The 25,731-nt window shown below is 42.7% G+C and overlaps 1 protein-coding gene across 1 annotated transcript in view; it reads right to left on the bottom strand.

Annotated features, from left to right (window-relative positions):
• LOC121535032 (ETS-related transcription factor Elf-1-like) overlaps positions 1 to 25,731 on the bottom strand; it is a 60,999-nt gene that overhangs the window by 23,578 nt on the left and 11,690 nt on the right. The window lies entirely within an intron of this gene.

Below are 25,731 nucleotides of genomic sequence, written 5' to 3' on the forward strand. Positions count from 1 at the left end.
CTGCCTGCCAGCTAACAACAAACTTTCCCACAACTTTAGAGAACATTCCCTTAAGAGTCTCATTAGGTCATTAACTAACGTTTCATAGGAATGTTCCTGTGATGTGCAAGGAATGTTTCCAAGAGACCATTCCCTTAATGTCAAATATAACTTACCCAGAACGTGATTACCATATTCTCTGAATTTAAAATATTAATGTTCTAGACACGTTTCATGGGAACATTGCAAGGACATTCATGTGTCCAGTTTCCTGTGTGTTAGGAGAATATTCCATCAACATCCCACCAAACATACACAGAACATGGTTGCCATGTTCTCAGAAAATAAGATATCAATGTTGTAGACACGTTTCATGGGAACGTTGCAGGAACATTTCTGTGTATCAGCTGTCAGGACGTCGCATGATGGTCCCAAAGAAATATTCTCCCCCAAAAAGTTTAATTACACACCTTGTTACTGTTGCCGAGCCAATCAAGGCCAGATTAACCGCTACTTGACATGGACATGGTGGTGTAGCAGGAAAATCGGCATACCGTGGACAAAGAGGTTGTGAGTTCAAATCCCAGGTGAGGACTGTTGAATAATAATGACTGTATAAATGAACGTGGGTCATATGTAAGTTGAAAACACTGTACAAGAAAGAACTGTGTGTGTGTGAGTATCCCTAACCTTACCAACAGACAGAGAAGTATGAATGGATCAGTGGTTCACAAATCAGGGCCTTGATTGGCTCGACAACAGTAACAAGGGAAATTTAGAAAAACATTTGTTGGGAAAGGATGTTTCTTTGGGACCATCAGGCAATGTCCTGACAACTGATACACAGAAATGTTCTTGCAACGTGTCTAGAACATTAATATTATTTATTCCCAGAACATAGTAACCACGTTCTGGTTATGTTCTGTTTGACGTTAAGGGAATGTTCTCCTAACTCTAATGTCAAACCATGCTAAAACGTTCTCAGAAGGTTTTTGCTAACATACATAGAATGTTCCCATAACTAAGGGAAAACTGGACACTCAAACATTAGGGGAACATTACGGTAACATTACAAAAACGTTCTCTCTCCCTAGAATTGTTAGCAGGGTTGACAGGCACTCTCACAGTCTTCCAAAACAGAATCAAAACTAGCACTGAGCACATGGAAAAATGTACCAGGCTTTCCAATACATCCATTACCCGGCTTCACATTCAGTTTCTCTTATACTCACTTGAAAAAGTGTGTGATTATAGCTGTCGCCTCAGTGAGTAGCTATATTAATCTTAAAATGCATAATCAAATTCATAGAATCCCCTATAAGTTATAAAATATATTACTATTCTATTGTAATATACCACCATTTCATGTCAAGTTACAGAATCATGACCGATAACAAACATGACTACAGGAATCATGAAGAAGCGCTTTGGGGTTTTAGGCAGGGTTTCTGTATAAGCACTTTGGGACATCGTCTGGCTTGTCAGTCAGTGTTGCTCCACTTTCAGAAGCACATGGTTCCCTTTACTCCATCAAAGCCCAGTAGCAGTAAGTAGACTAGTCCCCCTTTGACGTCACATCTGTAGTACCTTGGGAAGAGGGGGGGTATCGTCCCCCCCCCCCCCCCAACACCCCAAGGATGTGAGCTCACCCGGGTCATGAGGGCCAGTGTAAATGAGGGGTGGGGGGGTGAGGGGGGGTGCACATGGGTGGGGTGGAAGAACAGAAAACAAGTTCTGGAAAAAATAACACAGTCCTTCTGATGGTCTCTGCCCAAGCGACCCTTCAGGAAGGAGGAAGAGATGGGTTGATGGAGGGATAGGGGGGGTCGTAGTGAGAGCGTAGCCCACATCCCACAGGCTGGTCTCAAGGGCTGTTTAGGGGAAAGGGAGTGGCAGGTGTTCTGGTTAAAGATTAAAGCGGACGGTGTAGGGGGGAGTAGAGGAGAACTGGCAACAGTAGAGAGGGGAGAGAGAGATAGAGATGGCAGCAGTACTTAGAAGCCCCCCCCATCGTTACCACCACCACCCCGCCGCCCCTACCTCCCCCGTTTCCTTCTCCACTGCTGCAGGGTGGGGCCTGTTTGCTTTGAAATGCCTGTGTGACTGACGAAGTGCATTCCTAGTCCAATTGTGTCTCTGTGGGGGTGGTGAGGGGGGTGGTGAGAGGGAATGGTGAGAGAGGGAAGACGGAAGGGGTTCAAATTGGGGGAGGAAAGGGGTGAGGAGGGGAGGTCAAACAAATGTGTGATTAAAAGTATCTTGTTTCTTCCCCCCTGCTTGCTTTTGGTAAATGCATAACACGAAGCTCAGAGGAGCGAGAGGAGGAGTAGAGAGGAGAGGAGGAGTGGAGAGGAAGAGTACTGAAGGTCAGCCTTTCATTTCACTCAGCCTCTCCCTCCCTCTTTCTCGCTCTCTCTTTCACTCTGCCCATTGGTAGTTTCCATGCCCACCTCTGCCACCCACAGCTGGCCATTATAAGCTGGAGCCCCCTGACTGCCAGTGCCCTTGGTATCTGCTGGGGGGGAGATTTGCCCCCTCCCAAGGAAATTGACCTCCTGGTGGGGGTAAATGGGGCAGATGGAGCCTTCAGTTCCAGGCCCCACATTAAACTACCTCTGTGGGCAGACAGTGGGCTGAGCTGACACAGTTGTATAAGTGACTCTCCGCACGCAGTAGTCACACAGGCTAGAGGCCACACATGGAGCAGACAGCACGCATAAACCTGGACTAAGCAGAATCCCCTCTCTCTGCTTCTCTGGGAAGAACATAAACATCTAGTGGTCAGGTTCATATGGGAGCCCATTCCTGGCTGCATATATTTATTTCAGGCATATTTAATTCTATGCCTAGCTGCTCATAGACATCATAAGTACTGTATATGACATCATTTGTACTGCCCAACTCCAATGCTCCCTTCAAGACTTAAAGGGACAGTTCACTTCAAAGTCAAGTTCAATCACTTAAAATGTGTGAGTGTTTTGTGAATACAGATTTTTGATTGAACTGTCGCTTTTAGAGAGGACAGAATATGGTATGACCCCTACAATCCTGTCTCACTTCTCTCTTCAATTTCCCCTTACTCCTTATGCCGTCCACCATAACTGTCAGTAGGTTGGTTGAAATTCTATTACTTTCGTTATCTTAGTCAGAGTTTACAGATAGGCTTGTGACTAAATTAATCATTTGCACCCTCCAATCACAACAGGCCAGCAAAAGCCTGTTATCAAACCGATAGAAACATAGAAACACTTTTTTATCTGATGGGTTTAATGCAAGGTGTGTGTGTGTGTGAGTGTGTGTGGTGTGCGTCATGTGCACTTGTTTGTGTATGCGAGTGCATGTGCGTGTGTACTTGTGTGTTTATGTGAATGTGAGTGCACATGTGTGTTATGTATCCCTCCTGTCATCGCATCATTGATCTGGGAGGCCCAGTTGGCACAGTGCTGAGGGTAGACAGGGACACTACAGACAGTCAGTCATTAGAGAGACCTGTACAGTATCCCAGAACACATGACAACAGCTGCTTTGTCTGCACAGGCAGCGGAAGGCTGAGATCACTCTACGTCAGTCAGAGGAGAGGAGAGGAGGGGGGAAAAGCAGAGCAAAACAGAACAGCTCACCAGTTAAATGTAACTAAATGTAATCTAAAACGTAATATTGTCACGCCCTGGCTCTGGGGACTCTAGTATGTTGAGCCAGGGTGTGAGTTTTCATTGGTGTTCGTTCTAGTATTGTGTTTCTATGTTGGCCAGTGTGGTTCTCAATCAGAGGCAACGTGAATCAGCTGTTGCTTGTTGTCTCTGATTGGGAACCATACTTAGTCAGCCTGTTTCCCACAGTATGGTGTGGGATCTTGTTCCTTTTGGTTTGGGTTTGTACCGTAGGACTTCACGTATCGTTTGTTGTTTTGTTCGTGTAACATTAATAAAAAGCATGTTCACCTTCCACGCTGCGCCTTGGTCCTCCTCTGTATACGACGAGCGTGACAAATCTACGTAATCCCCAAAAGTAATTATTTATCATGAGGGCCATAAACAATAAATAGTAATGCTGCATACTCAAAGAAAGGTTAACATCACACCTTTCTGGTAAAAATAGTTATAAATTGCTGAGGTGTAGTCACTTTTGTGGACACGTGCTCAAGTACACAGTACAAATATGATACAAATATGAAAATATGAAATATTTTATATGTTGTATTTCCTATTCAACCAAACTGTATGAATAAGGCTTGAAATGACTTATATGCTTTCTAAATATGGTATAATCAAATTATAAAATGACTAGCTATAAGATTTCACCTTCCATATAAGTGTAAAATACATATTTGTATGTTTAGTGTTAGAGAAAATATGCATATTTTCTAAAGATCTCGCTTGATCAAAATGTCTTCCCCCACTGTTGTGAACGTCACACTGAGCTTTAGCTTGGCTTCCTGAACTCGTTAGGAACTCGCCTTTCATCTCATATTAATCTGGTCCGTCTACAACAAACAAAGTGTTTTTTGTTTAAAATCTATGAATGGTTTTAGATGACTTTGATCAAGTTGGCTATAAATCGATCTCTGAATGTGCTAGAGTGACCGCTTCCTTCTGCTGCACTACGATATAAGGATCGCAGGCATGTGCTTTGTCAGTGGCTGTGACGTAGGGCTCAGTCAGAAGTTGATGGACAGTCAGAAGAGCGAATGAAATGGTAGGAGGGACATCCCAGCTTCAACTGGTGCCAGATTTCACATCCTACTTCAAACAGGCTAAAGAGATATTACTCAGGTATCCGTGAGAACCAGGGCTACTGCTCACAGCAAGCCATTCAATCTACGGTGTCCATAGATAGATTTATAACCGAAAATGTCTGTTGGAACCGGTACCAGAACCACGCAAGTCCCCTAAACAGGGGATTTGAGTCTTACACAATTTCACAAGCCTCCATAGAGCAAATAAAGTGTGACTTCAGCGTGTGTGGAGCCACTCTTGGCCAGCTTCAGGCTACTTGAGTACTGGGGCACACTCTTTTCAGGCCACTTCGATACAAAGTGATTTTCATAGCAGGTTAGGAGAGCATTTTTTGCTAAAACCTTACCCTTTTCCTAACCTTAACCTCAGTCTCCTAAACTGCTAAGTTAATTCTCCTAACCTGCTGTGTAAGTTCTCCTAACCTGCTACGAAAAACTAACTTTGGTATCGAAGTGGCGTGAAAAGAGTGTTTCCTCTTGAGTACTACTGGAGTTAGTAGAAGTAATTACCACTCCACTGTGGCCAACGTCATGTGACTAATGGTTGGTGTGCTCCACGCTCTCCCTCCCTCTCCCTGCCTCAAACAAACATGCCTGTCTGTTGTAGCGCGTCCTAATGTCAGCTCTACATGCTGTTTGCTGAGGAAGAGTAGCTAGCAAAGAACAAACAGCAGAAGACTGCTCCGCCTCTCCCGGCGCAAAGTGACTGGCAGTCGCAATTACAACCAATTAGAGGCCTGGGGTCTGTTCAAAAGGGAGCGACGTTACAGAGCGTTGTATTGTGTAGAACAGACATGACTGTCTGTCAGGTGGAATAGAGAATAGTGTCAGCTCTATTTGTTAGACTTACCTTTGTATCTGCAATGTTCTGAATGTTTCACGAAATTGAATACACCCCTAGCTTCATGAACAAACGCACAGCTTCCAGCAGGCCATTATTTCCCCCTCTTCGCTCTCCTCAGTTGAGCTCATTGTTGATATAGGGTGGTTGGAGCATGCTCCGGTCGTTCTGGTATAACTATGTGATGGGCGGTAGTAGTATGGGAGGTGTTGCTTGCTCAAACACTCACTCGCCCTGTATCGAGAGAGTGAGATCATGGCCGCAATGCAGTCAGCACAAGAGTCTCAGAATTGCTCCTGATCTGATGAGCGCTTTTGGGGGGAAAAGGGAGAAATGAGAGAGGGAGGACACGGAGGAGTGTGGAGTACTTTCCTGCTTGGCGATAATAGCGAGGAAACAGACTCAGACTGGCATTCCTGGCATTTCAGGCAGAACACGCTTGGTTTTCCAAATGCGATGTTGGACGGAGATGATAGACAAGACAGTGGGCATAAAGTCCTCTCTTCACTATCCAAACACCGCAAAGGTTAGGAAAACTGACCCACTGCAGTCAATTAGAACAGCTCATCACAAAGGGAATATATGCCTCCACTTGAGTGGTTAAGTCTCAGTCTGAGAGAAACGGACAGAAAAGCTTAGCCTCAAATGAATCTCCAGAGCAGTGGTTCCCAAACTGTGGGGCGCGCACCCTAGGAGGGGTCGGCGAACTTTTTGAACTTTCAACTTACTCTTAAAAGTTGTAATAGTAGAATGCACAAGGAGCAATTTGGAAATTGGGTAGTGCATCATCAGTTTTCCTCTTGTCATGTCAGTCATTGCATACCTTGTCCAGATCATCTAGCCCATGTCAGATAACGTTTTCTTGTAAACTTTTTGGATATTTTGTTGTAATGTTTGAGTCATGCAAATATCACATGAATACACATTACACATGGCAAAATGTATGGAAGTGTAAGAAAATGAGCTTTAAAACTGCAAAATGTTCTCTGCACCCCCTGAAAAGATTGCAGGAAATAACCTTGACATTTTCTCTCCGTCAACAAGGGGGGTGTGAACGGGAGTGGGGGGGGGGGCGGATGTTCCCCAATGCTGGAAGGGGGGCCTGAATGAAAAGGTTTGGAACCCCTGCTCTGGAGCATGGTCTCGTTCCCAGAAACTTCCAGCTATTAGCCTGGCAAAAGTGAGGCTACATTGAAGGTAAACCAATTCAGCTGTATTTACAGAGACCTGACCTAAGAGAGCAAAGCAAAATACCAATGTACAAGTTGGCAGAAAACCCCAGAAAAACTGAGGACAACACCACTTTTTTGTGGTCATCAAGTGTAGTCAGCAGAGAAGTGCTGTTTTGCAGGAATCCTTCTGGGTTCCTGTTGGGGAAATGACTCAGTGGTATTAGGCTGGTGTCAAGTCAGTCCTGGAGCCCTGCTATAGTAGAATCCTCTCAGGCCCGGCACTGGCTATCTGTTTGCCTGGACTGTTTGGCCTCATGCACATCAACAGGGAAAGAAAACACATGGTTTTAGCAGACCAGAGGCTAAGACATTTATTTCATTCAACATCAACAGCACACCCCTACTGAGTGAGACAATGAAGTAGCCACTTCCCTGACATGGTCACAGACAATTAAACTTTAATATTGTATTTTAGACATTCAAGTTGGCAAAGCTAGTTTTTTAGAGACATCATCTCACACCATGTCCCATGTTAGCAATAGAAAGCACAGACAACCTTTCAAGGCAAACTAGCCCAGTTGATTGGGAATTATCCAGAGGTCATAGTCCTATGAGGTGACTGTTTGCTAATTCAACAGAGTGAAGGGACAGCAATTAAGAGGCTGCTTGCCAGACAAAGAATTTGTTGTTAACTGACTTGCTAGTTAAATAAAAAAATGCTCACAATGCTCACAGTCACGGCATGTTTGAACTTTGAAAAAACTTTATTGGGTAATAGGAGGTTGCAAGTTGCCATGCCGGGGCGAGATATATGGCCAGAAAGGAAGGCCGGGAATATAGGCATCCTATAACAACAGCCAGTAAGAGAGAGTGCGGCCAGTAAAACAAAGCGAGACAACAAAACATGCTGCTGTTATGTCTGCACTCTGATATGTCTGAGTTAGTGGTGCTGCATTAAGAGTAACATTAACACACAGTTCAACAGTGCTGTTATTGTTCTGCCATGCCTGACGTATGGGATTGATTACTCTGTTCCGTATGAGTCAGTTGAGTTTGAGATTAAACAACATCGAGTTGATAATGGAGTTGTCATTCTAAACACAACAGCTGCCTCCAAACCAACAGTGATGTCTGTGTGTTGTAGAAATGCACGGCGTCGGCTGGCATGCCACGGCCAAATGAAGACAGAGATAAAAACAAGGCAGCAGCACCCAGACAGGTACTTTCTATGGCACTATAGCATTCTTTGGTGTGTGACAACAGACTGGGGATAATAGTGCTAACTCGCTCTGGCTAATTCTGAAGAGCTATGGCTAGCATTCTGTGGTGTGTGTGACAACACAGACTGGTGCTGCTAGTGCTAACTTGCTAAGGCTAAATCTGGAGAGCTATAGCTAGCCCTCTGTGGTGTAGCAACTCAGACTGGGGCTGCTAGTGCTAACCCGCAGCTCATAGAGCCACATGAGTGCCTGTTAATCCATTATTATTTGCATGGTAATTTACTACTTTTTAAAGCAGAAAGATCAGTTATGTGTGTAGTCTCAGCCATGATTAATTTATTGATCACAGTGAGATGACCAAAATTCACATGACTTCTGCATTGAGTCTTCATACGGATGTGGGAGAGTTAAATCATACAAATCTAGGAATGTTTTTTAAATTATCAATTGTATCTTACGTGTAGCCTACACAAGTGTCCTGATGCTTTGGAAATATATTGTCACACACACCTCATATCATGGCAGACCATACCATGCAAGAGGAAACAGAGAGAAGAGGGAGTGGAAAAGTGAAAATAGAGGCGCCAAATATAATTGAGAGAATTGAAACAGCAGCCACAAACTGACCTGTGAAGTTCGTGCTGACAGGAAATGCATCACTGGGTTTCAGCGACTTCCTGTCTGTTAAACCACATTCAGTAGAAAACTTCTCTCTCAGTGCAAGAGTGGAAAGTTATTTCGCACAACTCCCCCTCCTTCCTTCTAACTGACTGATTCGGTCTTTGACGTGTTTCTACCCCTTCTCTGTGCCTTACAAAGTCCGAAGCTCATGTATGTGTTGAAAATCCCCGTATTGTGATTGCATATCTGATTAAATAAGTGTATCTCCTCAGAAAGACCAACCTTAAACAATAACTTATTCCTCAACCTCCATTACACCTTATTGCATGTCAGCGTAAGCATGTAACACCAAGTTTACTATTGATAATGACCGTGTTAGTGAATGCAAAAATGGAGACAGTGGGCCTCTTCTTGTTAACCTAGATATGCTATACCTGCCCCTTCAAAACTCATACTCACACGCTCATCTAACAGTCCCACATATAGACACACACACACACACACAGAAACCCCCATGTGTTCCTGAGCAAGGTGTTGCCTTCCACCGCACCACACCATACTGCACCACCAAAGCTGGCCCATTTAATCATTGGTTTCACGCCAATTCTAACCAAGTTCCTGTAACACTGTTCTGCCAGTAGTCCTAAAAATAAACACTATAGTTCTTCTCCATGACAGTTAATACCCACTGGGCACAGACGTCAGTTCAATGTCTAGTTTTGATTTACATTTGGTTGTTCTCAACTAATGTGGATTCAATGTGAAATCAACCAAAAATGTCACCCTGTCATTGGATTTAGGTTAAAAGTTTGGTAAAGAAAATACGAAATTCCCTTACGTTAATGACTTTTTGCAAATCCAGTCAGTTTTCCAAGTCGATTCAATGTCATCACATTGATTTTTTTGGTTGAAATTACGAGGAAACAAAGTTGATTCAACCAGTTTTTGCCCAGTGGGTAGTTACTGTAGCCTCGTACGAACCATCCTGATCTCACGAGAAACAGAAGGTAAGCAAATTTCCATTCGAGGGTGACCGTTTATTACAACTTCTTCTTAAAGTGCAATGGAGGGTAAAGTCTTAACAGAGACGACCACAAAGACGCAGAGAACATGAAACAGCCCTATGCACACTTCCTCTCTCAAAACCTAACTCCTCATACGTGCAACAGTGTCTCTGTGTTTAGACAATATTCACAGAGGTAGGAGCAGGGCACATACTGCAATGCGTTTCAACCAAGCAGGTCTTCCTCAGACAGCATTGGCCTACATCTGTAATATATTCCATAATATCTTCTCTTACCAGAAGTAAATGGGCCCACCGTCCAAACCATGCATTTAAAAAAATATTCTATTTATATTATTTATTAACAGGCCACACGCAATAGATAGGAAGAGGCATTAGCGTTGTGAAAGCAGGACAGGAAATTGCAGCAAGGGGCTCGAAAAGACATATGTCCCCATATCTCTTAAGTAAAGCTAGTAGCTACTTGAGCGCTACTAGAAGCTACTCATTCAAATGTCCATTCGGCCATTTTACCTGTTCACAGAATAGCAAGAATGATTAGAATCTGGAAACTGCAAAGGCGCCAATCATCTGTGACCAAAAACAAAGGGTATATAAGTGATATTATGCGCTGAAGAGCAGCAATACACATCTCACATAGTTGTTTGTTCCCCATCTCCAACCTACTTCATGTGCAGAGGTGAAATCATTAGCTTGAGGCGAATTGGCAGGATCTAATAGCGAACTGACATGATTGCAAAATGTGGGTGTAGACGGATGACTCTGTTGCTGAAGAATCTCCACATTTGTCCTTGGTCCAATAATTAGTTCCCTACTTCTCAAGGCATGTCAAAAGAAAGTTTGAGGTTTATGTATAATGTTGATAGTATATCTAAGAGTTTTGAAACAGTAAACATTACACTCAGAAGTTTCAAAAGAATAAAGACATTTCAAATGTCATATTATGTATATATACAGTGTTGTAACAATGTGCAAATAGTTAAAGTACAAATGGGAAAATAAATAAACATAAATATGGGTTGTATTTACAATGGTGTTTGTTCTTCACTGGTTGCCCTTTTCCTCTCTCTCTCTGCCTGCCTCTCTCTCTGCCTACCTCTCTCTCTGCCTGCCTCTCTCTCTGCCTGCCTCTCTCTCTGCCTGCCTCTCTCTCTGCCTGCCTCTCTCTCTGCCTGCCTCTCTCTCTCTCGCTCTGCCTGTCTCTCTCTCTGCCTACCTCTCTCTCTCTGCCTGCCTCTCTCTCTCTCTGTCTGCCTCTCTCTCTCTCTCTCTCTCTCTCTCTCTCTCTCTCTCTCTCTCTCTCTCTCTCTCTCTCTCTCTCTCTCTCTCTCTCTCTCTCTCTCTCTCTCTCTCTCTCTCTCTCTCTCTCTCTCTCTCTCTCTCTCTCTCTCTCTCTCTCTCTCTCTCTCTCTCTCTCTCTCTCTCTCTCTCTCTCTCTCTGCCTGTCTCTCTCTCTCTCTCTCTCTCTCGGCTTTTCGGACCTTATGTGTTTGAGTGACACAAAGGGTTGAAATTGAAAAATACAGACACAAGACAGAGACCACTAAAGTATGCCTCTCTCTCTGCCTCAGCTCAGCTGCCTCTTCCTGTGCATTGACAATTATACTCTCTCAGAAATATTTGAAATGCTTCGTTTTGAAGACTCTCCCGTTGTTTTGGCTGCTGTGCGGGAAGAATTTGGTACATGATCAAACTGGAATAGCAAAAACACTTTCAACCATCCAGCATCCCAACCTTCTACAGAAACCTACCTCTATCTCCTAAGCAACAGCTGCCTAAACGCTAACATCCCACTGGGCACACCACGTCATTTCAACATGGAAATGTGGGTAATATTTGGTTGCGACGTTGATCAATGAGATTTCAACCTTTATTCACCCACTCCAAAATACACACATTTGTTAAATTCCTAATGTATGCTTTAACCAATATAAAAAAAAATCACAACCAAATTCCAATGGAAAAACAATGTTGGATTTTTGGTTTAGTTGTCATCTAAATGTGTTATCACAGCACTTTCAACCATTTAAAAGCACAACAAAGTTCAAATGGGAATACAATGTCAGATATTTTGTATTTATACAACAACTTAATGTGTTATCACTGTGCTTCATCTAATAGCACAACCAAATGACCTGGATTGCAGTTGAGATTACAATAAAAATACATGATCAATGATCAATGCTGTTCGAGATTCTGCACAAATTATTATAGCAATTGTGAAGATCTCCACAGACAAGTGACCTTTGCATGCTATCTTGAACATGGACGCTTTCTATGATTACATAGGTTAACCTCAAATTGTGGCCATGGATATGTCCCTCATTTTAAGGTTGAATAAATACTGTTACATTAGTTTGTAAGATAGCCTTAACTTTAGGCTATTTACTGTATTACAAAAGTAATATTGAATTGTGTTTGGTTGAGAAAGCAACCAAATATCAACATTTAAAGGATATCTAAAGCTTGGATAGTTTCATGAGCCATTGGCTTAATCCTATTCTTTAACTTTTATTTTTGGTTTAGTTGGAGACATGAATCCAACATTTCATTTGTTAACTTGTCGACAAGTTAATAGGCTATTTACTGTATTGGAAAAATGATCAACAAAAATTGTCAATGCAACCAAATATCAACATTTGAAGGAGATGTATCTTGTGCCACTGATTTAGTCTGGCTTTAATTCCAGTTTGTCTACAAATTAATAATTGATAACAAAGTTAAAGAGTAGGACTAAATCAAATCAAACGTTATTTAAAGTGCATTTAAAGTTTGATTTGGTTTAGTCCTATTCTTCAACTTAGATTTTTGGTTGAGATGGAGACGTGAATCCAACATATCAATTATTAATCTGTAGACAAACTGGAATTAAGACAGATTAAGTGAGTGGCACAGATGGAACTATCCAAGCAGAAGATACTGTACATCTCCTTCAAATGTTGATATTTGGTTGCATTGACAAACTTTAAATGCACTTAAAATAAAGTTTGATTTGATTTAGTCGTATTCTTTGATTTTTGGTTGAGATGGAGATGTGAATCAAATATATTAGTAATTAGTCCCATGTAGCTCAGTTGGTCGAGCATGGCGTTTGCAACGCCGGGGTTGTGGGTCCGATTCCCACGGGGGGCCAGTATGAGAAAAAATATATACAGTGGGGAGAACAAGTATTTGATACACTGCCGATTTTGTAGGTTTTCCTACATACAAAGCATGTAGAGGTCTGTAATTTTTATCATAGGTACACTTCAACTGTGAGAGATGGAATCTAAAACAAAAGTCCAGAAAATCACATTGTATGATTTTTAAGTAATTAATTTGCATTTTATTGCATAACATAAGTATTTGATACATCAGAAAAGCAGAACTTAATATTTGGTACAGAGATCATATGTTTCCTGTAGGTCTTGACCAGGTTTGCACACACTGCAGCAGGGATTTTGGCCCACTCCTCCATACAGACCTTCTCCAGATCCTTCAGGTTTCGGGGCTGTCGCTGGGCAATACGGACTTTCAGCTACCTCCAAAGATTTTCTATTGGGTTCAGGTCTGGAGACTGGCTAGGCCACTCCAGGACCTTGAGATGCTTCTTATGGAGCCACTCCTTAGTTGCCCTGGCTGTGTGTTTTGGGTCGTTGTCATGCTGGAAGACCCAGCCACGACCCATCTTCAATGCTCTTACTGAGGGAAGGAGGTTGTTGGCCAAGATCTCGCGATACATGGCCCCATCCATCCTCCCCCTCAATACGGTGCAGTCGTCCTGTCCCCTTTGCAGAAAAGCATCCCCAAAGAATGATGTTTCCACCTCCATGCTTCACGGTTGGGATGGTGTTCTTGGGGTTGTACTCATCCTTCTTCTTCCTCCAAACACGGCGAGTGGAGTTTAGACCAAAAAGCTATATTTTTGTCTCATCAGACCACATGACCTTCTCCCATTCCTCCTCTGGATCATCCAGATGGTCATTGGCAAACTTCAGACGGGCCTGGACATGCGCTGGCTTGAGCAGGGGGACCTTGCGTGCGCTGCAGGATTTTAATCCATGACGGCGTAGTGTGTTACTAATGGTTTTCTTTGAGACTGTGGTCCCAGCTCTCTTCAGGTCATTGACCAGGTCCTGCCGTGTAGTTCTGGGCTGATCCCTCACCTTCCTCATGATCATTGATGCCCCACGAGGTGAGATCTTGCATGGAGCCCAAGACCAAGGGTGATTGACCGTCATCTTGAATTTCTTCCATTTTCTAATAATTGCGCCAACAGTTGTTGCCTTCTCACCAAGCTGCTTGCCTATTGTCCTGTAGCCCATCCCAGCCTTGTGCAGGTCTACAATTTTATCCCTGATGTCCTTACACAGCCCTCTGGTCTTGGCCATTGTGGAGATGTTGGAGTCTGTTTGATTGAGTGTGTGGACAGGTGTCTTTTATACAGGTAACGAGTTCAAACAGGTGCAATTAATACAGGTAATGAGTGGAGAACAGGAGGGCTTCTTAAAGAAAAACTAACAGGTCTGTGAGAGCCGGAATTCTTACTGGTTGGTAGGTGATCAAATACTTATTTCATGCAATAAAATGCAAATTACTTAAAAATCATACAATGTGATTTTCTGGATTTTTGTTTTAGATTCCGTCTCTCACATTTGAAGTGTACCTATGATAAAAATTACAGACCTCTACATGCTTTGTAAGTAAGAAAACCTGCAAAATCGGCAGTGTATCAAATACTTGTTCTCCCCACTGTATATATATGCACTCTGGATAAGAGTGTCTGCTAAATGACTAAAAAATTAATTTAAAAAAAGATTACATTTGAAATCAACCAAAGCTTAAAACCCTAGGCCTATATGTACTGTCTATTTTTAGTTAAACCCTGGGTTGAATTGAAACAATAGCTGTAGATGACTTTGCAAATGCTATGTGCTGTAGGCCTAAATAGTATCATTGATGATATGACTTATAAAGTATGGCTACCTTTCATTTGCTCTGTTAAACCTACCCTTTGGAATGACTTCAATAGCAACAGTGAATACTGTATATCTCTCAATAATCATTCTCACGATAGCACATTGGTAGTAGTCAGTGACAAATATCTGGGATTGGTTAAAACCCTGAATGGGAGACCAAATAAATAGCTGTACATAGAGCAACTCTCCAGTAGGAGATGCTGTCCAGCATATTTTTTTTTTTTCTGATAGTGGATATAACATTGAAGATCTGAAGTTATTTCAAAGGTACAAATTCTACATATTTTATACAAGGTTCGTCTATGTTGAAAATTGGTTACAATGATGACATAATCCTGTGATAGAAATTTCACCCTCAAAACAACAGTTGATTACTTATTTCAAATCCAATGTCTTTTCCACGTCACAGAACATTGACAATTACATTGAAACAACCAGTTTTTGCCCAGTGGGATAGCACCCATTTAAGTCAAAACTAACTGGAAACTACTGCTAAAACATGGCCCTCTGAAGTTAATTACAAGTCCAATGGCCCTCACACAGACTTTTTAAAACTATGCTCCATGGTGTGGTTGTGAAATAGCACCTCCCCCGCCATCTCGCTCTCTCTCACACACACACGCCCATCCCTGATCTGTTTACATTCACACTAATACCGACATGTCACAGCACAGGTCGGCAAGAGGAGGGAAAACACCATACCTGAAACATACCAGCAGCACAACACCCATGCTTCACACACATCCACTCATGCAGCAGCAACCTTCAATTAAAACAAAGGTGACCGTGAAATTCCTGCTTTCTCGCCTCACCAGACGACCACTGCTCCTTGAAACGTTGCTCTGCATTCTCCAACTGATAATACGTGCAAGTTGGCAAGGCTTACCCTAAGAATCATGGTTCCATCGAGAGGTGCTATCAAACAGGGAGAAAAATGCAGTCAAAATACTTTTGTGTCTCCAGTAGTTGCTTGAGGCAGAAATGACAACATACCGAGCCTGTATTGAGATTGTGCCTTCAAATCTTGGAGTACTATCAGAACACTGAGGCTTTGGCTCCTTCTGGGAGTGGGGACCTGGCTGCTCAGAGCGGTACATACCAAAACAGGTCTGGACACAAGCAGGCTGGTGCGTCCACCCATCGTCAGGCATGCTGCAAGTCAGCAACACACACACAGTCAGCACACCTACAGAAAGAGGAGCTTAACTCTGCTTCATTGGCCTCAATCTTATCGCAGGCTTTGCCCAAGTTTGGGGTCAAATGCTATAAAATAAATCTACCCCAGGTAGCACATAACATTCTAAGAGCCATATGTTTCTTAGGGCTTGGTGAGAGCGCGGTTGTCCTATGGTTATTTTTCATACAACCTTCACACAACGTTCTGGGAATGATGCAGGATACCCAGCTAGCATATAATGTTCTGAGAACCATATGTTTCTTCTGTGTGAATTTCAGTACGTCAGCATAAAATTTCTGCGGGTTTCTTCATGGTTCTATTTAAAGTCATGTTCTCAGAACATCAAGAAAACTTTCCATAAAAACCACAAGAAAACAGTAACGTTCAAAGAACATGCTAAGAATGTTATTTAAAAACATACACATTCCATTCTCTGTGTCAACAAAACTCTCTCTATCCTCTTTTGTTGACATGTATTAATGTCGCCTGAGGGGATGGCTGCCGTTTTATGGACTCTTAACCAACTGTGCTATTTTGTGTGTTTTTTCGCATTGTTTGTAACTTATTTTGTACATAATGTTGCTGCTACCATCTCTTATGACCGAAAATAGCTTCTGGACATCAGAACAGCGATTACTCACTTTGAACTGGACAAATAATTTTTCTTTAATGAGTCGGACGAGAGGAATTTGCTCCAGACACCCAACAGGGCCCTCATCCCCGTCATTCGCAGTAGAAAGAAAAGGAGATATCGCGGAAGGAGATCGGGGTGCTTGGAAAGGAGCCGGAGACAAGTGGCTAATCTGCCTTTGCCATCGATACTATTGGCCAATTAATAATCGCTTGATAATAAAGTGGACGAACTACAGGCACATATATATCCTACCAATGTGACATTGAAAACTGTAATATCTTATGTTTCACCGAGTCGTGGCTGAACGAAGACATGAATAACATACAGCTGGCGGGTTATACACTGTATCGGCAGGATAGAACAGCAGCCTCTGGTAAGACAAGGGGTGACGGTCTATGTATATTTGTAAACAACAGCTGGTGCACGATATCTAAGGAATTCTTAAGGTTTTGCTCGCCTGAGGTAGAGTATCTCATGATAAGCTGTAGACCACACTATCTACCAAGATATCTATATTCTTCGTAGTTGTCTATTTACCACCACAAACCAATGCTGGCAATAAGACCGCACTTAATGAACTGTATACGGCCATAAGCAAACAGGAAAACGCTCATCCAGAGGCGGCGCTCCTAGTGGCCGAGGATTTTAATGCAGGGAAACTTAAATTCATTCTACCTAATTTCTACCAGCATGTTAAATGTGCAACCAGAGGAAAAAAAAAACTCTAGACCACCTTTACTCCACACACAGAGACGCATACAAAGCTCTCCCTCGCCCTCCATTTGGCAAATCTGACCACAACTCTCCTCCTGATTCCTGCTTATAAGCAAAAACTAAAGCAGGAAACACTAGCGACTCGGTCAATAAAAAAGTGGTCAGATGAAGCAAATGCTAAGCTACAGGACTGTTTTGCTAGCACAGACTAGAATATGTTCTGGGATTCTCCCGATGGCATTGAGGAGTACACCACATCAGCCACTGGCTTCATCAATAAGTGCATAGATGACGTCGTACCCACAGTAACTGTACGTACATACCCCAACCAGAAGCCATGGATTACAGGCAACATCCGTAGAGCTGCAGCTTTCAAGGAGCGGGACTCTAACCCGGAAGCTTATGAGAAATCCCGCTATGCCCTCCGACGAACCATTAAACAGGCAAAGCGTCAATACAGGACTAAGATCGAATCGTACTACACCGGCTCTGACGCTCATCGGATGTGGCAGGGCTTGCAAACTATTACAGACTACAAAGGGAAGCACAGCTGCGAGCTGCCCAGTGACACCAGCCTATCAGATGAGCTAAATTCCTTCTATGCTCGCTTCGAGGCAAGTAACACTGAAACATGCATGAGAGCATCAGCTGTTCCAGACGACTGTGTGATCACGCTCTCCGTAGCCGATGTGAGTAAGACCTTTAAACAGGTCAACATTCACAAGGCCGAAGGGCCAGACGGATTACCAGGACGTGTACTCCGAGCATGCGCTGACCAACTGGCAAGTGTCTTCACTGACATTTCCAACCTCTCCTTGTCTGAATCTGTAATCCCAACATGTTTCAAGTAGACCACCATAGTCCCTGTGCCCAAGAACACTAAGGTAACCTGCCTAAATGACTACCGACATGTAGCACTCACGTCTGTAGTCATGAAGTGCTTTGAAAGGCTGGTCATGGCTCACATCAACACCATTATCCCAGAAACCCTAGACCCACTAAATTTGCGTACCGCCCCAACAGATCCACAAATTATGCAATCTCTATTGCGCTCCACACTGCCCTTTCACAGTTGGACAAAAGGAACACAAACGTGAGAATGCTATTCATTGACTACAGCTCAGCGTTCAACACCTTAGTGCCCTTAAAGCTCATCACTAAGGACCCAGGGACTAAACACCTCCCTCTGCAACTGGATCCTGGACTTCCTGACGGGCCGCCACAGGTGGTAAGGGTAGGTAACAACACATCCGCCAAGCTGATCCTCAACACGGAGGCCCCTCAGGTGTGTGTGCTCAGTCCCCTCCTGTACTCCCTGTTCACTCATGACTGCATGGCCAGGCACGACTCCAACACCATCATTACGTTTTCCGATGACACAACAGTGGTAGGCCTGATCATCGACAACGGCGAGACAGCCTGTAGGGAGGAGGTCAGAGACCTGGCCGTGTGGTGCCAGGACAACAATCTCTCCCTCAACATGATCAAGACAAAGGAGATGATTGTGGACTACAGGACAAAGAAGAGGACCGAGCACGCCCCCATTCTCATCGATGGGGCTGTAGTGGAGCAGGTTGAGAGCTTCAAGTTCCTTGGTGTCCACATCACCAACAAACTAACATGGTCCAAGCACATCAAGACAGTTGTGAAGAGGGCACAACAAAAACTATTCCCCCTAAGGAGACTGAAAAGATTTGGCATGGGATCCTCAAAAGGTTCTACAGCTGCACCATCGAGAGCATCCTGACTGGTTGCATCATTGCCTGGTATGGTAACTGCTCAGCCTCCGACCGCAAGGCACTACAGAGGGTAGTGTGTACGGCCCAGTATATCACTGGGGCCAAGCTTCCTGCCATCCAGGACCTCTATACCAGGCGGTGTCAGAGGAAGGCCCTAGAAATTGTCAAAGACTCCAGCCACCCTAGTCATAGACTGTTCTCTCTGCTACTGCACGCAAGCGGTACCGGAGCGCCAAGTCTAGATCCAAGAGGCTTCTAAACAGCTTCTACTCCCAAGCCATAAGACTCCTGAACATCTAATGAAATGGCTACCCAGACTATTTGCATTGCCCCACTAGGCGGTGTTGGAGGAAGGCCCTAGAAATTGTCAAAGACTCCAGCCACGGCAAGCGGTACCGGAGCGCCAAGTCTAGGTCCAAGAGGCTTCTAAACAGCTTCTACCCCCAAGCCATAAAACTCCTGAACATCTAATCAAATGGCTACCCAGACTATTTGCATTCCCCCCCTTGCTGTCATCAAGGCAAAGGGTGGCTATTTGAAGAATCTCACATATAAAATATATTTTGATTTGTTTAACACTTTTTTGGTTACTACATGATTATATATGTGTTATTTCATAGTTTTGATGTCTTCACTATTATTCTACAATGTAGAAAATAGTAAAAATAAAGAAAAACCCTGGAATGAGTAGGTGTGTCCAAACTTTTGACTGGTACTGTACATTCCCACAACTTCCAAGGAACCAAATGTGCTAACTGGGACTTGTCTGTGGGTGAAGGAGTTTTTTGCATGCATCCAGAGGCATTGAAACGGAGGACATGGGGCAACTGAAGTGACCACATGTCCTGTGTCCCCTCAATTTGATCCATTTGTAGATTTCTTCAGTTTCTTTTAAACAATCAATTCAAAGACATTGAATTTGGTCATCAGTGCCCATTCAAACAAATCACTTGCATGACACCTCTGCCTGCATCTATAGTACTGCATTGAGTAGAATCATACATTAGGTTCTGAAATTGTGGCATATTTCCTTTGGGTGAGTCACTTCAGTTAGAACTGACTTTATTTGCAGCTTTAGCAGAGATTAAGACTAAGAGTGAGCTGTCTGTAAACAACCTAAACAACCACCAAATCAGCTCTTAAAATCTGGTACCCTCTAAAACCCTGACAGTCAGGACCACTCACACCCTAGACAACTGAGAGAACACTATCTCTTCTTCAAATGAGCTTATCTCACTTCAGACAATGAAATACCAGCATAACAGAGTCTTCACATGAGAACTGGGCCGACTCTGAGGAGAAAGTAAGACAAATTATCACTGAAAAGCTGCAGATGGATCACACAAAGAATGAGGGGGAGCACGCCCACAGGTCTGGAAAACATGTAACCAGCCCAGATGACATACCCAGGCCGATAGTGGTCAAGTTCCTGAGTTTTAAGGACAAGATGGTTGTTCTGGAGAGAGCCAAGAACTTAAGAGGAACTAACATCTTCTTCAACGAGATCTTATCTGAAGCTGTGTGCCAGAGGCGGAAAGAACTTATCCCAGCTATGAAAGCTGCCAGAGAGCATGAAAACATTGCTCACATCCGCTACGACAGGCTCATTGTCCACCTTCCCTCCCAAAAGCCTGGGAGGAATGAGAGAACCAAGACTCAGGGTCAGTAGCTTCAGCCCAACATCACACACACACACATATTTGTTTCTCTCCATATTATGTCTATCTCTGATAAGCTACCAAGGAAAGGGTTAAGAATAACCCATATGAATATATGTAGCTTTAGAAGTAAGGTTCATGAAATCATTAACTTGCTGACATCGGATAACATTAATATTCTGGCCATCTCTGAAATGTACTCAGATAGTTCCTTTGATGATACAGCAGTAGCAATTCAGGGATATAACATCTACAGAAAAGACAGGAATGCCTATGGGGGAGGTGTTGCTGTATATTTTCAGAGCCATAGTACCGTAAACTTTGAGAGGATCTCATGTCAAATGTTGTTTTTGTGGTTGCAAGTTCACCTGCCTCATCTAAAGCCTCTTCTTTTGGGGTGTTGCTATAGGCCACCAAGTGCTAACAGTCAGTATTTGGATAATATGTGTGCAATACTTGATCTATATTCTGGGTGACCTGAACATTGACTGGTTAGCAACTAGCTGTCCTCTCAAGAGACAGTCTCTATTGGCTGTAGTGACGATAACATTGTGGCAATAACAAGGAAAGCCAAAGTGCCAAAGGTTGGGCCTAAAGTCATTTATTAGAGATCATAGAAATGTTTTCTCAGAACTCTTTTGTTGAAGATGTCAAAAATGTTTGTTGGTCTGATGTGTATGAGGAAGTTAATCCAGATGCAGCACTGAAAGTATTTGTAAAATTATTCATGCAAACTAACTGTGAGAGCTGTTGGAGACACCTAGATTGATGATGAATTGAATAAATTATGCAAAAGTGGTGGCAAACAAGTCAGGCTGCTCAGCTGATAGGTTGACATACTGTAAATTGAGAAATGTTGGGACTAAACTTAACAAAAAGAAGGAGAAATTATATTACCAAACAAGAATAAATGACATAAAACACAATGGGAAAATACTTTGGAGTACCTGAAATAAAATCATGGCCAGAAAACTAAATTCATCGTTCATTGACGTTGGTGGGTCATTTATAAGACAAATATTACCGATATGACCAATAATTTCTATGACTATTTTACTAGTAAAGTGGAAAAACTCAGAAGCAAAATTACAACATTTAACGGTGAACCATCATATGGTAAAAAGATGAATAAAATAAATAAATAAAATATCTAATAATTAAAGAGAAGGATTGCAGTTTTGAATTTGGTCAAGTTAGTGTGGGAGAGGTGGAAAAACTATTGTTATCCATAAATAATGATAAGCCACCAGGTATAGACAACCTTGATGGGAAACTATTGAGAATGGTAGCAGACTGTATTGCCACCCCTATTTGCTATATCTTTAACCAAAGCCTAAAGGAGTGTGTGTGTCCACAGGCGTGGAAGGAAGCTATAGTAATTCCACTGCCTAAAAATAGTAAAGCGCCCTTTGCTGGCTCTAACAGCCACCCAATCAGTTTGCTGCCTGTTCTTGGTAAACTGATGAAGAGGATGCTATTATTCAGCAAACAACTAGAAAAGGGCACTTAACTTGTACTGTACTGACTCAGATGACTGATGATTGGTTAAAATCATTATAGATGAAGCTGTCTTGTTAGATTTCGAATTCAGGCTGTAACACAACAAAATGTGGAATAAGTCAAGGGGTATGAATACTTTCTGAAGGCACTGTACATCTAAAACTAAAAGCATTGTATTTGGTTCAAAACATTTTTTAAGACCTAAACCTCAACTAGTGTTGTACATAAAGGATGTGACCATTGAGCGAGTTGAGGAAGCTAAAGTCCTAGTTATAATATTGGATGGGCAATTATCATGGTCAATTCATATTGACAAAGTTGTTGTGGAGATGGGGAGGGGTATGTCTGTTATAAAAAGATGGTCTGCGTGAGTTGGTAGGGGCAAGGGAGTGGTTTTGGACCGATTGTGCTCAAAATCATAGAATATAATTACTAAAATGGACATCCATCAAATTTCTGTGGCTTTTCATGTTCTAGTGATTACGTTTTGTCATGTGGTTTTCCCTGCAGGGCATTGTATTATGTGAGGCTGGGTGCAGGTAGGAGAGAGGGAGCCAAGCCGGTACAGGTCAATATTTGTGAAGCCGCGCTGGCCGGGCTTTATAAAGCAGGTCATTTGTTTATGATAGCAGAGGGGAAGGTGCAGCATTGATGCAGGAGATGGCCATAGAGACAGACATGCATTGTTCTATAAGAGGGGCAGAATGGCGACATGTTGTTGTTCAACCAAATTAATGTAGTAGGCCTACTTTACCGCTGAGTGATCAGTGTGTAAGATTCTAGGAGGGAAACCTATTTGACACTATACGCACACAACATAGCCAAAAAGGTGTCTGAGTATCGTGTAATTTTAGAGTATGATCCTGTAATTTCTAAGAAACATGATAGCTTTCACACTGAGGCTACTTTGAATAAAGGGAACAGACAACAATCTCTGGGGGCCTGTGACTTTTCATGATGAGAATCAAACTTTAAATATTCAAACACACACTCCCAGAGCCGTGAAGGAGTCTTTCAGTCACACAACCCTCAAAGAGCTACTCTCCATGAGGAACTAATTTACTGGCATGCATTTCCAAACGTAATCTTTCTGAGAGGAGGATAATGATGTAAATGTTGCCATCCTTCACAGTGATGGAAGCTCAAACACTCAATTTAACAAGTTGAAGGAAAAAAAGGTAAAATTACTGTTTTGTGTCAATGGAACAGAACTAATGAGCAGCACTTGAGAGAGTAGGTAGTGATTAAGGTAAAATGTGAGTAAGAGGGGACAAAGCCTCTCTTTAAGTTTCCACCCAAGTCGAAGTTAATTGGCAATTTGCCAAGGGAAAATAATATTGGCTTTGAAGTACTTGATGCTCGAAAACTTGACTGATTTCACTTTCACAGAGTGTCTAAGTGAAACATAACCCAATTTGATATACAAACGGTCAAGAAAGCTTAAATAACCTAAATTATACAAACAAAGAAATTGCAAACCCAATGCACATAATGTAAGGAATAACAATATGTGTGTATGTACTAACCTGTCCTGGATACATACAAGCCATGTATCGGTAAGGAGACAGGCATTATGGGTACTGTAGTACATCATGCCCCAAGCCACAGACAACCTTCCCTGTCATCCTCCCTCTCATCTCAGCTCAGTCTGTATTGATCCAAGCTGATCTCCGCTACATTACTGTATTAGAGAGGCTGCTTTGGGAGAGCTTAATGGCTAGCAACTCGCACTCATCCACTGGCAGCCATTCCCAACCAGCCTCTGTGATGCAATTTTTTTTGACTGCATTAACATTGAACTTCGATATGGCCAGGGCAGCGTGGATCATTTTAGGAGACATTCTAGCTCAGAAATATGAGCAGGCTTCTTACGGCATCAGATTATATTTAGACATGTTTTTTTGTGTCAATGTTGGGTACAGTGGAAGTTCCTTCATTAATTAACTGAATTGTGAGTACATAATTATCAACATTTTTTCCACTGTTACATTCTATAGAACTATCACCATCATTGGCTTCAATCTATTAGGACCCAAGCTATTACTACCTACAAAACTGCACAATACAGACCAATCCACATGCAGGAAATGTGTAATTTCATGATGACACCATGGTTGTTGTCTAAGACTTGTGAAGCCACATTCTCACAACATCAGACCAAGCAGCCATCCTGTCTGGTTTTGTCCTTCATACCTCACACTGTTCTCATGTCCTCCACGCTGGCCTGGTGCTATATTCACATCTGTGAAATTATTATTCTCAGCTTCTGAGGTTCTGAGCTTGTCTTCTAAAGCTTCGAGCAAGGCATTTTGATAAAGGTTCTGATCTTGTCTCTGTAATTGTGGGCTCTTGCATGTGTCTGAGTCCGACGCCTAGCAGACAGGATCAGTCTCTGTGCTGGAGTCATGGAAGGTATGGCCAGTTTTAATGATGAACATTGCTTTGAGCTAGGCATTTGGAGAGAGGTTCTGAAATAGTCTTCGTAACTGTGGGCCCTTGCGTGTGTCTGGGTGAGGACTCAGAGCATAGCAGACACAGGAGGAGTCTGTGTTCCTGGAGTCATGAAAGGCATAAAAGGCAGGGCCCAGTTTTACACACCACTGACTGCAGAGGCCCACTTCACTCCCGTCCAGCCACAGACAACAGTGCAACTGGGCTGTCTGGGAGCCAAGCCTCCGAAAACCGCATGAAAAATCCTTATCTCCCGGTGTCAGAATGGCTGATCGTATTACATGGCACTGCATTGCAGGCCCAGATGCTATTGAAGGCGGCAGTGTGGCAGTTTGAATTAAGACAGCTGTGAGCGATACTCCTATAGGGAGAAGAAGTAGAAGTTAGAGTTGGATTCAAATGACTGGTTGGTGGTCATTTGAATCCAGGTGTCCTTCCTGCCCCGCAGGAAATCCAGATGAGCTTCATGATTTATATAAATTCACTGAAGATCTGCACTTACACACTGTTATATTAACAGCATTGCACTTTTCATGTGGCCTACTTTTGTCCTGTTGCTGCAGGATTATTTTGCTACGACAATACTGGTCAAATTAAGATCCTACATCTATAGTATTAGGCTTGATGTGTCCCGCAGTCGAAGCACTGTAATGTCTTTTTGAGGCATGTTACCTCATTAAGGGTGGGTCCAGACCAATGCAGCTGGAAAGAAAAACATGATGCTGTATATGTATGTGGAGAGGCCACAGAATTATACTGTGCTCTTCTGAGATGTCAGTTGAAGTTGGTGGAAACATTAATACTCCACCTACCATCTCTTCACTAAACAAGAAAAGTTGCAAATAGCCGTGTTTCATCTGAATGAATAAGCCATCATTGCTGAACTTATACATTTCAGAAAAAAACTATATTTCTCTTGCCGCCCACATACATGTGATGTTTCCATGATAGATACAGTATCATAGCAAGACGGACATATAACAAGAGGCGCTCCTGAATCATTGAGGTTTTAATGGGAAGTGGGTTGCAATAATGTTTATCTTTAAAGACATGCAACATACTCCTGCAGTATGCTGCTGACTTACTTGACAAGACTGAGCATATGTGTTGTCCTTTCTAAGAAAGAATCCTAATATTGACACTAAATATTCTTCAAGATGATGGATTCTGTTGAATTTCCATTGTATTTCAGTAACTAGCCTTTCTATGGTACCTATAACCCAAGGCACCCTGTTGACACTGCCAACCCTATTCCCAGAGTTGGAAAGGTTCTGCCCCCTCAGCTCACAGGCCTGATGTTGCATAACC

This window comes from Coregonus clupeaformis, chromosome 2, assembly GCF_020615455.1.
Source record: "Coregonus clupeaformis isolate EN_2021a chromosome 2, ASM2061545v1, whole genome shotgun sequence".
Lineage (NCBI taxonomy): Eukaryota > Metazoa > Chordata > Actinopteri > Salmoniformes > Salmonidae > Coregonus > Coregonus clupeaformis.